Source organism: Lepidochelys olivacea (assembly GCF_965140295.1).
Source record: "Lepidochelys olivacea isolate rLepOli2 genome assembly, chromosome: 5".
Classification (NCBI taxonomy): Eukaryota; Metazoa; Chordata; order Testudines; family Cheloniidae; genus Lepidochelys; species Lepidochelys olivacea.
In genome coordinates, this window is record NC_140415.1 from 6,975,575 (window position 1) to 6,987,605 (window position 12,031).

At 45.0% G+C, this 12,031-nt stretch overlaps 1 protein-coding gene across 9 annotated transcripts in view; it reads right to left on the bottom strand.

Moving 5' to 3' along the window:
* CELF4 (CUGBP Elav-like family member 4) overlaps positions 1–12,031 on the bottom strand; it is an 892,259-nt gene that overhangs the window by 626,764 nt on the left and 253,464 nt on the right. The window lies entirely within an intron of this gene.

Sequence of the window (12,031 nt, forward strand, 5' to 3'; positions counted from 1 at the left end):
CACAGTTAAACTCTGTAGGACTCTTTCAAACAGAAACCAGACAGATCCGACATTTTAAACCCTTGAGCATATGGAGAGGTTCTTGCCAATGAGAACTATTTTTGTTTCACTGACTCTTATCCTAAAATAAGAACGTCTCTGTGATTCAGTTTGGTTTCCATTGGTTGCTACAGAATTAATGCAGGCCTTGGAAGAGGTAAGGGAGAAGTAGGGAGGTAAACGGGGATCTAATAGAATCATTGGCTGGTCCCAATCTTCAACAGCACTCACCCCACAATGTTTTGGCAGCAGCCAGCTTCTTTCAAACCACTCTAGCAGATTTTGTCAGGGATCCCTCGTCCACTGGATACTTAATGGAATAATAATGCTTAGCCTTTTGTAGTACTTGTTCAAAGCTCTCTGCAGGTATTAACTGATCCTCGTGAGTCAGAGCACCCCTAGAATGTAGTTTAGTATCTGCTGTTATCTAAAGAAGATCTGAAGAAGAGCTTTATATAAGCTTGACTCTCTCATCAACAGAAGTTGGTCCAATACAAGAAATTGCCCTGCCCACCTTTTCTCTTTAACTTCTCCTGGGCATAGCTCATACCTTGGCTGCCTGGTAGTTTGCTAAAGATCAGCATTACCCTCCTTCGATTTAGGACCACCCCTGGACTCAACCAACTTCATGGCTTTCTGCTCATTATTATTTATTTGTGTTATAGACTCATAGAAGATTAGGGTTGGAAGAGACCTCAGGAGGTCATCTAGTCCAACCCCCTACTCAAAGCAGGACCATCCCCAACTAAATCATCCCAGCCAGGGCTTTGTCAATCTGGGCCTTAGAAACCTCTAAGGATGGAGATTCCACCACCTCCCTAGGTGGTAGCACCTCAAGGCCTTCATCAGGGATCAGAGTCCCATTGTGCTAGGGACTGTACACACATAATGAAAAGATTGTCCCTGCTCTACTCCCTTTGCCTTTCTGGCACTAGGGTCCTCTGTGTCCTTTTATAGACTCTTGCCAGTGTTGGGATTAGAACCTTTCTATCTGCAGCTCCTCCTCCCTGAAACAGCCTCTTACTATTTCCGTACCACATTGATTCTACATCACTTTTCAAATCTCATCTAAAAACATCTGCCCCTCCTCCCATCTGGTGTACCTTGATCTCTGTCTCCCTTTGCTGTTATGTATTATTTAGCATAGTAACTACATCATCTAACTCTAAAAAGCCTTTTGGGGATGTACTGGCAAAGATAGGGCAGAAATTAGTTGACACAAAAATATACTAACATCTACAAGTAACTGCTTATAGGTCATCTTTGCAAGTTTTTGGAGAGACTCGTGCATTTGAAAGGCAGGCCTCCATCCCACCTCAAACACACTGACCTCAAGAGGGAACTTGATCAATGCCCACTCCTGGAGGCAAAGAGAATTTACCCAACAGGCCCTCCAAGAGCATCACTCACAAGGCAGCAAAGATGATGGGTCTGCTGATGTCACTGCTCTGTCTGGAGCACAGTGGTAGCTATCGCATGATATCAGCCGTTGCCATGTGAAAGTGAAATACAGTCCTGTTTCTCGTGGGACCCTGAGCACAGTCTGAGATATTTATTGGTTCTACAGCTGAGATACCAATGAATAATATGAATTTGAATAGTTTCTATGAGTGCAAGAAGGAAGAGTTCAAGGGTTTTTCTTTGTTTTGCTTTTTATTTGGGATGGACTGTAAGAACAGCAGATTGTTGTTTGCAGCCTGTAGAGTGGCTCATGAAGACTTAATTAGTTAAGTGGGCCCTTTCTCTGCTGGTTTTCCTGACTGGCTGATGAGGTTCAAGACCTGTTTACAATGGATGAAACACCAATCAGCACCTCTCTGGGTCTGGGTTTTGTTAGATGCATCTTTAATGAGTTATGCCTGCCAGGTTCTGACTGTAGCGACGAGCCTGGAATCTTCAGGCAGATGATTCCTCCAACTGCGGGCAGCAGGCACACAGCTTGGACTATGCAACTGAAAGGAAAATGAGACTGGCTTGCTTAGTTCAGCTAGGATTGATGAAATCTGAAATGGGGACAGCCCTCTCTAATGGGCTGCAGGAGGTGCTCAGTGTTTGAGAAAGGGGCTGATGATCAGAATCTGGAAGCACTTTGAAATGAGTGTCCCTGGGTTAGATTCATCACAATGAGTAATCAAGTATGTAAGTAAAGCTTGTCTTAAGGGACCACCTGCAGGATCAGCAAAATCAGTTGCCTATAGAGTCGGTTTTTTAAGAAGGTCAAAGAAGTATATAGCAGCAACGGACCAAAACTTTGCAATTTACAGTACTTTTGCAATAGGGCCAAACCTAGAGGTCCTTCAGTGTTTAACTCAGTACTTACACAGCAAAAAACTCCCACTGAAGTTGAACAGAATAAGGATGTCTGTTTGTTTTTACATTCACGTAGTCCCCGCCAGAGTGTCGTCTGTGTGCCCCATAAACATGAATACATTTAGTCTCACCACAACTATGCTGCAAGAGAGGAAGATAGTATTAGCCCCATTTTGCAGGTGGGGAACTGAAGAACTGGGAGATTAAGAATACATCTACACAACAAGCAGAGGTGTGACTAGGGCATGTGTAGACCTACCCAATCTAGCTTTGATCTAGCTCACTCCAATTATATCATCAGTGAAACCATCGCAGCACGGACTAGCTACTCGAGCATCTACCCAGGGTCCCAGGCGTGCTCTACCCATGTTACTGTAGTTTCACTGCTATAGTTGTTGAAGCTGGCTAGATCAAAGCGAGCTCGGGTACGTCCACACATGCGGCAGTCACACCTCCGATTGCAGTGCAGACACCCCCTTCGTGTCTCAACCAAAGTCACCCAGGATTCCTATGGCAGAGCCAGGAGCTGAACCCAAGTCTCCGGAGTTCCAGTCCAGTGCCTTTCAAGTCCATCCTCCAGCTCCTTGGCTTGCGTCATTATGGTACTGCTCTACAGGATTCTTTCCTAGGGGCCATTCTTCTGGCAACCACGTAAGGACACGTTGAAGTGATAATTTACAGCAGGGGGTGGCCTATTAGTGCCAGGTTTTTCACTCACTAGTCACCCAGCTAACAGCACAAATCCTGCCAGTTCGAGGGCAATTTAGCTCCAGCCTGGCCAAGGCCACACACCCACCTCCTATTGACTTACTGTGGCACTTGTGAAGGGCCAGGAGGAGAGAGCCAACCACCTCCTGCGTCCCCTGTGCCCGTTAGCATTTGACATTGGTGCTCTCTCTCTCCTTTATTTATTTCATTCCCCCTAGCCCAGCGTTCAGGGAGCCTCTGCGGGTCCTTTCATTCATTCAACTTTGGCAGCGTGTCACTGCGGGGGCAATCTATTGAGGATGAGATGAAAATGATATTACACTACTGAGCTGATAACACCAGGCTTTAAGATCTCTGAGCAGCATCTCCATTGTGCTATGTCAGTGAAACCGATCAGACAGCTTAGGCCCCTTGTGCCTAGACTGAAAAAAAAAAAAACCCTTCAATATTAAAATTAAACTTCTTATACATCAGCAGAAAAAAAAAGGGGGGGGGCGGGGGGAAGGGTATTGCTGCAACCGAGCCAGTGGCCCCTTGAGCTGTTTTCCCTTAAGTACTTCCTCAGAGTTGGTAATTAATAAACATCTGTATTTAACTCAAAGCACTCCACCCCCCTTCTCCTCACCCATCTCCTTGTCTTGTCTGCTCCCGCTAATACACTAGGTTGGTTATATATAGCTCATTTTAGTGACATCATAACCATTCTGTCAGTCATTATCATGTTACTTAAACAGATTTACAGTCTCTCCATTTGAATGGAAAAGGACAAAGGGGGATGTTCAAGGAGGCATGATAAGATATGCAAGAAGAATGACTTCCTGCTTAGACAACTCTTGGAACCTCTCCGAGCAGCTGAGCCAGAGGCTTGCTCTCTAGGGCAAGGAGGAAAAGCAGTGTCTTGTAGATAGGACACATGACTGGGCTTCAGGAGGACCTTGATTTTGCCTCTAGCTCTGCTACTATGCTGCTGTGCGATCCTGGGAAAATCACGGAGCCGCTCTTTGCTTCAATTTCCCCAACTCTAATATGAAGATGACACTACTTAACCTCCTTGGTAAAGTGCACTGGCATCTGGATGGATGGTATATAAGAGTTAAGTGTTACCATCATAGTCTCTTGATTCAGCTGTTATAGCATCTCTTCAAGGACCATGAGACTCTTGGTTGAAGTCTTGGTCATTATAGTAAATGCTGAACACAAAGCCACAGAGGATTAGGTTCATCCCTGGACTCAAGGAATTTAGACTGAAGATGAAGATGTCCTCACATATTCTACAGACAGAACAGAGGGAACCAGCCTGTGAGCAGAAAGAGCAGGCACCAAGTAATTCCAAACATGTATTTATACCCCAGAAAAGGAGTCCGTAAAATCCCTCAAAATTTTCAACCTATCAGATTGCTGAGTGGGCTTCAATTGTCACAGGCAAATTTCCCAACAGTTGAAGGGTCAAGTCCAGATGCATCTTGCCTCTCCCTAACTCACTAGGTCCCAACCACACCCACTTTTCTCCAAACCACTCCCTGCTCTTAGCCTCGCCCCCAAACCCTTAGACCACTCTCTGGTGCAACTGCTCTGATGGCCACATCACACCCTTCCTAGCTGGTATACTTTCCTGCTGGTGGTGGTGCACACAGGCCCGCTGCTTTCGCTGGGCTAAAATCCCAAGCGAAGAGCGGTGATTACCAGAGTTCAGATCAGAATTCAAACCCCTGGCCCCCAATACTCAGACCACATCTGCTTCTATAGTATCACTGCACTTCCAGAGGAGCAAGATGGAACCACTCACCAATCATGACCACATTACCGCCCCTTTGGCATAGCCCTTGTGACAACACAGCACTAAGTAGCCAAAGAGAGATGGCTGTGTAGGGGCTGCAGTAAGGCAGAGATGCTTACACCAAGGAAACAGCCAGAGCGGTACAATGAGAACTAAACTTTCTAATGGGTTTCTAAACTTTCCGGGAGGCTGCAGACACAGCATCCTAGTTATAGAGATCTATGCGTCGATACGGCCTCTTCTTTCTCTTTTGTTACTAAACTTCCTCATGCAGCCAAAATCAAAGTGGTCCCCCGGTACCGATTTATATTATTTTTAGAGCTGTGCAGGCAGCAACAATTTTAGGTCCTCAATGGCTAATAATTTTTAAAAAATAAATAAATGATATGCCATAGTAGCCCAGGAAATTGGGGATGGAGCAGGTGGCTAAATGTTGGGGCTGCATAGATGGACTGGGCAAGGCTCCGCTCTGTGCCCTGAACTGATAGCAGCTTGGAATTAATGACACTGCTGTTATGGAAGTTCCTCTCCTGCCAAATGCACATGCTGAAGAAAGGAGAGAGAATAAATTCACACTCTTGTGTATAGGACCCCAGTGTATATATACATTTGCCCACATTTTCACCCCAATAGCAGAGGTGAGCCTGGAGCCAAATGACATACAGCCAGCTAAATATTCCCAAAGTGGCCCAGCACAGACTGAAGAAAGCTGGATTGTCATTAGGGCACTAGACTAGAACTCAAGAGATCTAAGTTCAGTTCCCAGCTCTGCCACAGACCGGCTGTGTGATCTTGGGCAAGTCACTTCATCTGGCTAGTAAATGTGTCCAACAGAGATAAGACAAGACTCCCTGTGCCTTTCTTGTTTATTTAAACCATAAGAACTTTGGGACAGAGACTCTCTCTTAATATGCATTTGTACAGCACCTTGCACAATGGGGCTTTGATCTCATTTGCCTCTAGGCACCACCACATAACTAGCCCTGGTTAGATTCTTCAGGGGCCATTGGAACTCTGATGGCCCATACGGAGGGAGGAGAACTTCCCAAGATGAGCCATGGCTGTTTGCTTGCACAGCAGTGCCCTAGGTGAATTCCCAGCAGTGATATTCGTTGTGGCTTGTGGAAAGCCAGCTCAGCACCTACAACTTTGCATTGCTGTAAGTGGTTGCATTGTGCTTTGATACCATGCAATCCTGCTTTGACTGCATGGCCACCTGCAAAATGGGTAGTAGGATGGGCGGACACACACACACACCCCCGCACACACTCCACACTTGTCACTTCACCATCCTCCATTCTGCTGTAGAAAAAAATGGACAGAGGAAAAGAAAACGCAGACTGGAAACCACCAAGCTGTCACAAAGAGAGCCATTCATTTACATTCTCAAGGAACCCAAGAGCAGCTGGAAGCGTCTGGGCACTGCAGATTCCACAGATGATGTCGGGCCTGCAGAAGATTTTTCAATTAATCTCTCTTGACCCCATGTCTTGAACCCTCGTTCCTATTTTTAACAAATCCATTCTGTTGGGTGACCTCCAGACCCGGTGACCAATAAGACCCATTTAAGTAACTGCGGGGGTGTCTGTAAGTATGCAAGGAGAATTTGCAAGGGGCTCATTAAAGAGAGTTAGTTACCCTGGCCGAACTCTCGCTCTTTCACACTCCTTCCCACAGTCTGAGACCTTGTTATGAGATGCTCAGTTGTTAAAGACAACCAAAATGTTCCTGAAAATGCCATTGATTGTGTGTGCAGGAGGTTGTGAGTGACAGAGAGAGAAAGAAGGGCTATGGACAAGTTACAAAATCAAACAGAAGGACAATATCACGGGAACTATTTGGAACACAAACTTATTTTCTTCTTCTAAATATTAGGTAGAGGTGCATTCACCCCAAACAACCCCAATCCAGATCCCATTTCGCAGCTCAATGTGAATCTGGATTGAATATCTATATAGAGTTGAAACATCCCCTCCAGAATACAGGAAGATTTTTGGATTCAGATCCACATTTGAACCCTCAAGTTTGGGGAAGTTTGGTTTGGATCATGGAAGAAATAAGGGGCCAGATTCTCAGCTGGTGTAAAGGCATTGTAGCCAATGGAGCTACATGGGTTTACATTAGCTGCGTATCTGGGTCATGACATTCCGATCATAATTCAGGATCAGGCCTGGAGTTTGGGTGGAAGATCATCTCTAATATTGGGGTGTAAATGTTTGCGGGGACCCTGTCATATATTGCAAGGTTCTGAATTTGTTTTCTCTCCATTCTTTAGCCCACGCGTTTAATGGGCCAGAAACGTAGACATTTCTCTGTTTTAAAAAAGGTTTGTTAGCTCTTTTATTGCTGGAGAATGGCGCTAGGAGGGCAGCCCCAGCAACGAACAGAACACATGCAGTGCAAGCTTCTCCATTCCGCCTTGCCAATGGGATGACCACAGTCTTGGCCAGCAATGAAGCTTGAACCAGAGAGCTCTGGAACTAAAACCATCTGCCTCTTTTGCTTGAGGTACAGAACCAGGATCAGCAACTGAGCCTGACGGCAGATTCATAGCCTCTATGAATCAGGCACAGAGGGGGATGTGCCATACTATGTAAGAGTGGGTTACACCTGAACCCTGTCATGCAGGAACTCACTGTGAGTGGTGAGAGGATAATAGTCATTGCAGGATCAGTCCTGCCTGGGCCTTCTCAGCTCAGACTTTCAGTTAGGGGCCAAGTGTGGGGCTGTTTATTGTGATGCGGACATTATTGGACTAATATCACTTGGTTTGTTTCACAAAAGCTACCGAGGTACCACCAGATGGTTCTCAGCTTCCAGTCACTGGACTGGATTGGGACAGGCAACCTCAATGAATTGAGGAATGGAAGACCCCAAAAATATTAATTTCTCTACGGTCCTGGAACCACAGCAAAACTGCTTCCTGCAGGAAGGGTGCATCTTGTTTTTACAGGGTGTCAATTATATTCAGTCTATCTACGTACCTATTAATGTAGCATCCAAATGCTGGAATCGAATGGAATCTGCACTGCAGGGAAGGAAATACCATGATGGAGAAGTGACATTTTAAAGCTCTGTGACTCTACATTACACATATATCCCATTGGAAATATCCTTTCACTAATAATTTTCCTTGCATCCCTCCTTTTGGGTCATCCTCTGACATCATGCCCCACAAGTTTGGCCCTAGTAATGTTGCACAAATCCAATGCAGGCAACCAGGGGTTGATGCAAGGGGAAACATCAGGGCAAAGTATCAGTGGACAGATGCAGCAAAGCCCAAAAAACCTATAGACATTTAAAATGTATCAGATGCACCGAATACCTAACAGGGAACAAAACACATCACCAAGGAGGATCAGATAAAGACCTGAGTCACTTTTCTTGTACATCCCTCTGTAGCTGCTCTCTGGTAGAGTGATGCACGGCCCCGTCACTTCAGTGCTACAGCAGCCTCAGTTACACCCCGGTCACAAATCACCCTCCACAATTTTTAAAATCTTCTAGGGACACTTCCCAGTCCATCATTTCAGCTCTCTCTTATCACCCAGTGTTCATCCAGCATTGGTCTTCCCTCTCCTCCGGCTTCCGGCACAATCTTGCCATTGATCCTTAAAGACCCATCTCTTCTGCATCTCTTCACTTCCCTGTTTTTTCCTCTCCACCACAATGACTTTCTAGCCCATCTGGAAACATCTCTTTTTTTCCTACTTTGTATGTACCTTTATTTCCTCTACCTGTATGTATTGGCTGTGTACCTGAGTTACTAAACTCCAGGATCTACTTGGGGATATGCTTGGTAGGACAGATATTGGTACTATAGCACCAACCACATACTGTATTTCGATCCAGGCAGTCCCGCGTTTCCCCGTCACTGTAATATCCATGTGCCCCTCAAGTATCAATGGATTTATCCTTCCAGAAGCCTCTCTGCTGAACCCAATATCCTGACTCCAGTATTGTCAACACTAAGAGTTAAAAATCATGAATTAGACCTCAAAAAATCATTTTTTTTAAATAATGAATGGGTATTTTTTTTTTTTTGCCTGCTGGTTTCCGAACCTTTAGGGTACACTTGAGTTATGTTTTTAAGATGGTTGGCACAAACACAAGGGATAGAAATGTACCTTTTCTAAGGAGAAAACTCAGAATCTCATAGAATCCATTGACTCCAGGAGGTGGGGATTGAAGAAAACACTCCTAATATTGTAAGACTTGTGATAAAATCACAAGAATTGGCAACAAACTGCACAAAACCATCCTTGCTCACCCTTCCATCCTTTGTGACTCTGAGCCTCACAGATGTTGTGCTAGCAGGAGACACAATTTATCTGTCTTTCAGTAACTATACAAAATGGTCCTTTTCTGCTGGAAAAGCTCTCTAAAGTGTAGAGCTCCAGATGTGACTGTAGGAAGAAAGTACCCCTACACCCGGGATTTTCAACTCCACAGTCCCTTTCCTTCAAGTCCCATGCTTCACTTATTTGTAAAAACTTCCAGTAAACATGAATCTGACAGTCTGCCTAATATGCTGGAATCAAAAGCTATTATTGACTTTGCCATATTGATCAAGGGCGGCCCAGGCCCTGTAATAGATTACAATGTTTCTTTCTTAATGTCACCTCTGCTCTGCCTTTCCCTCTCGGCATTAAATGAACGTTCCTCTGTCCGGAGGTGCTAAAATGACCCTTTTGCTCCAGCCTTTGGCCTTTCATGGACTGCGTGTGAGCTGTATTTCTCAGCACGGAGTTAAAATTCCCAAGTAGCCGGTCACGACTTTTGGTTGCTGGTGTATTTCACCTGATCCTTCGCCATCTCCATTTTACTCTATCTTAAGTGCTTACGTGGCCTCCATCGCTGTAACACCTGTGCACCTCTCAGTCTTAAAAGTATTTTACATGGACAATTCCCCCAGCATAAGTGCTTTGATCCCCATTTTATAGATGGGGAATTGAGGCACAGAGAGACTAAGTGATTTTCCCAAGGCCACACACAATGTCTGTGGTGGCATAGGGATTTGGAGCCAGGTCTTCTGTATACTAATCTAGTGCCCTAAACACTGAAGCATCCTTTTACTCCTATCGCAAAGCACCAGAAGGACTGGTCAAATAAAGTCCTCTTTTTGTCCACAGAAAGGTACAGCAGGATACCTCTCCATCCCACCAAACTGCCTTAGCTGCAGTTACCACTAGTTATGAGACAGTCATTCAGATCCTGTGCCCCCATCAATCTTTGGCCTCATTTCAGACTGCCTTTAAAACTGTGATGCAGAAAACCACCAGCTGGGAATCATACAGATCCACCAATAAGTTATAGCAAACAATCAACTGGATTGCACCCCTTTTATTTCACTAGTGGTCTGCGCTGGGATTTGTATCAATGACAAGCTTTTTAAATTTCTAGAGGACACATCACTTAATCTGGAATAGAGCCATTTGGAAACTGGAATTTCTGTCCTGCAGGCCATTCTGATATTTCTACATCTGTTTCCATTCTAAAATGGGGCAAACAGTTGCAATACTGAACATGTTCATGGAATGAAAAGTTCTGAAAATTTTCAATTTGAAATGTCGAAAGGAAAATTGCAACCCACCTTTTTTGATCAAAATAAAACGTTCCCTTTCAAAATGTCAACGTTCAAAATTTGAAAATCTCGATTTTGAACAAAAAAGTTTTGCCTCAAATGTTCCCACTGAAAAATCAGACAGTTTCGTCAAAATTGACAACCTTGCACAAAAAAATATTGATTTCAGTAACCCCCATATTAGCCCAGGAATTTGTTTCAGTTGGGAACACTTCTACAAGCTCTGACCAGGAGAAAAGACAAGGATCAAAAGGGCATGGAGGCTGAATTAGCCTCACACTTCCTAGATGGATTCCCTTTAAGTCAAGACCAAGGCATGTTACGTGGCAACACAGGCGAAGCGAACGCTGTCATTGCCAGTGCTATACCTGTCCTGTGAGTTCTCCATTCGCTAGATCTGTTAAGCCGGCACCTTTCACTCAATCTAGGAGGAAACTTAACCACACAATGCAATGAACCAGAGACGCGGGTTTTAAATTAAGAAGACGTGGAGAGCATGATAGTGTTAGAGCAGGTGGCATCAAACCATTCCTGTGAGATTCAAGGGCTCAGTCAACTACGCAGAGAGTTCCCCAAAGCAATCTATTCCGCACTCTTCTGTAGAATGTAAATTTATTGAAATGCAAGTCCCCTTTTCCTACTGGGAGATGAGCTCACTGTGATCTGTACTTTCAACCCACACTGACACAGGCAGCTGACATTGTGCTTTTGAAGCTTTCTCTTTTGTTTTCGCTGCCAGCTTTGGGAGAGAAGGGGCAACATGCATACGTAGGCAGACCAGAGATCTGTGCCACCGAACACCCAGATGGCAAGAAAAAGTCACCTTACCCTGACTGTATCAGAGGCGGATTTCTGTAGCGTGTGTGTGTGGTGGGGGAAAGCTGCAAGCCGATGGAGGAATGGACACCGTGTAAGCGCATCCATGTCTGCACGTGGGCGTACGTGTATGAGGAGGATCCTGCAGCTGGTGAACGTGCTTGTATTTGCAGGCATGTACTAGTAGAAAGCTATGCAGGGCTGGCCAAAGAAAATGAAGAGGTTTGGAAATTTGGTTTCATTCCTTACCGGAAAAAAACAAACAACCCATGAGATGTCCCCCGCCCTGGCAGAGCCAGTCGTGCAGTGCTTAGGGCACAGACCTGGAACGTAGAAGACACCGGTTCAAGTCTTTGCTCTGTTAGTGTCAGACCTGACACTCAAACCTGGGTCTTCTGTCACCTAGGTCTATTCCCTAACTAGCAGGCTGTTGGCTATTCTAGGGTGAGCACTCCTTCCCTCCACCCCCACATCCTGGAACAGAGAATCCTTCCCAACAAAACAGCATTTTTGACAGTCTAAAAAGAGGTGCACTGAATATTTTGCAAACAGCTCTATTGAATGTTCCTCCCTTCCTTTTCCCCCACCCCGCAGAGAGGTCAAGGAAGACTTCTTGTTTTCTCTCTCCCTGCCAAGGTGCATTATGGGATTTTTTAAAAGTCTTCCTGAACATCAAGTATTGTTTGATGCAAAGGCAAGAGATCAAACCCTCATGGACCATTGGTTTGAGCCATACAGCATGTCCTTTAACATACAAGCTCCATCTTTTGAGACATTTATTCCTAGGCTGGAAAACA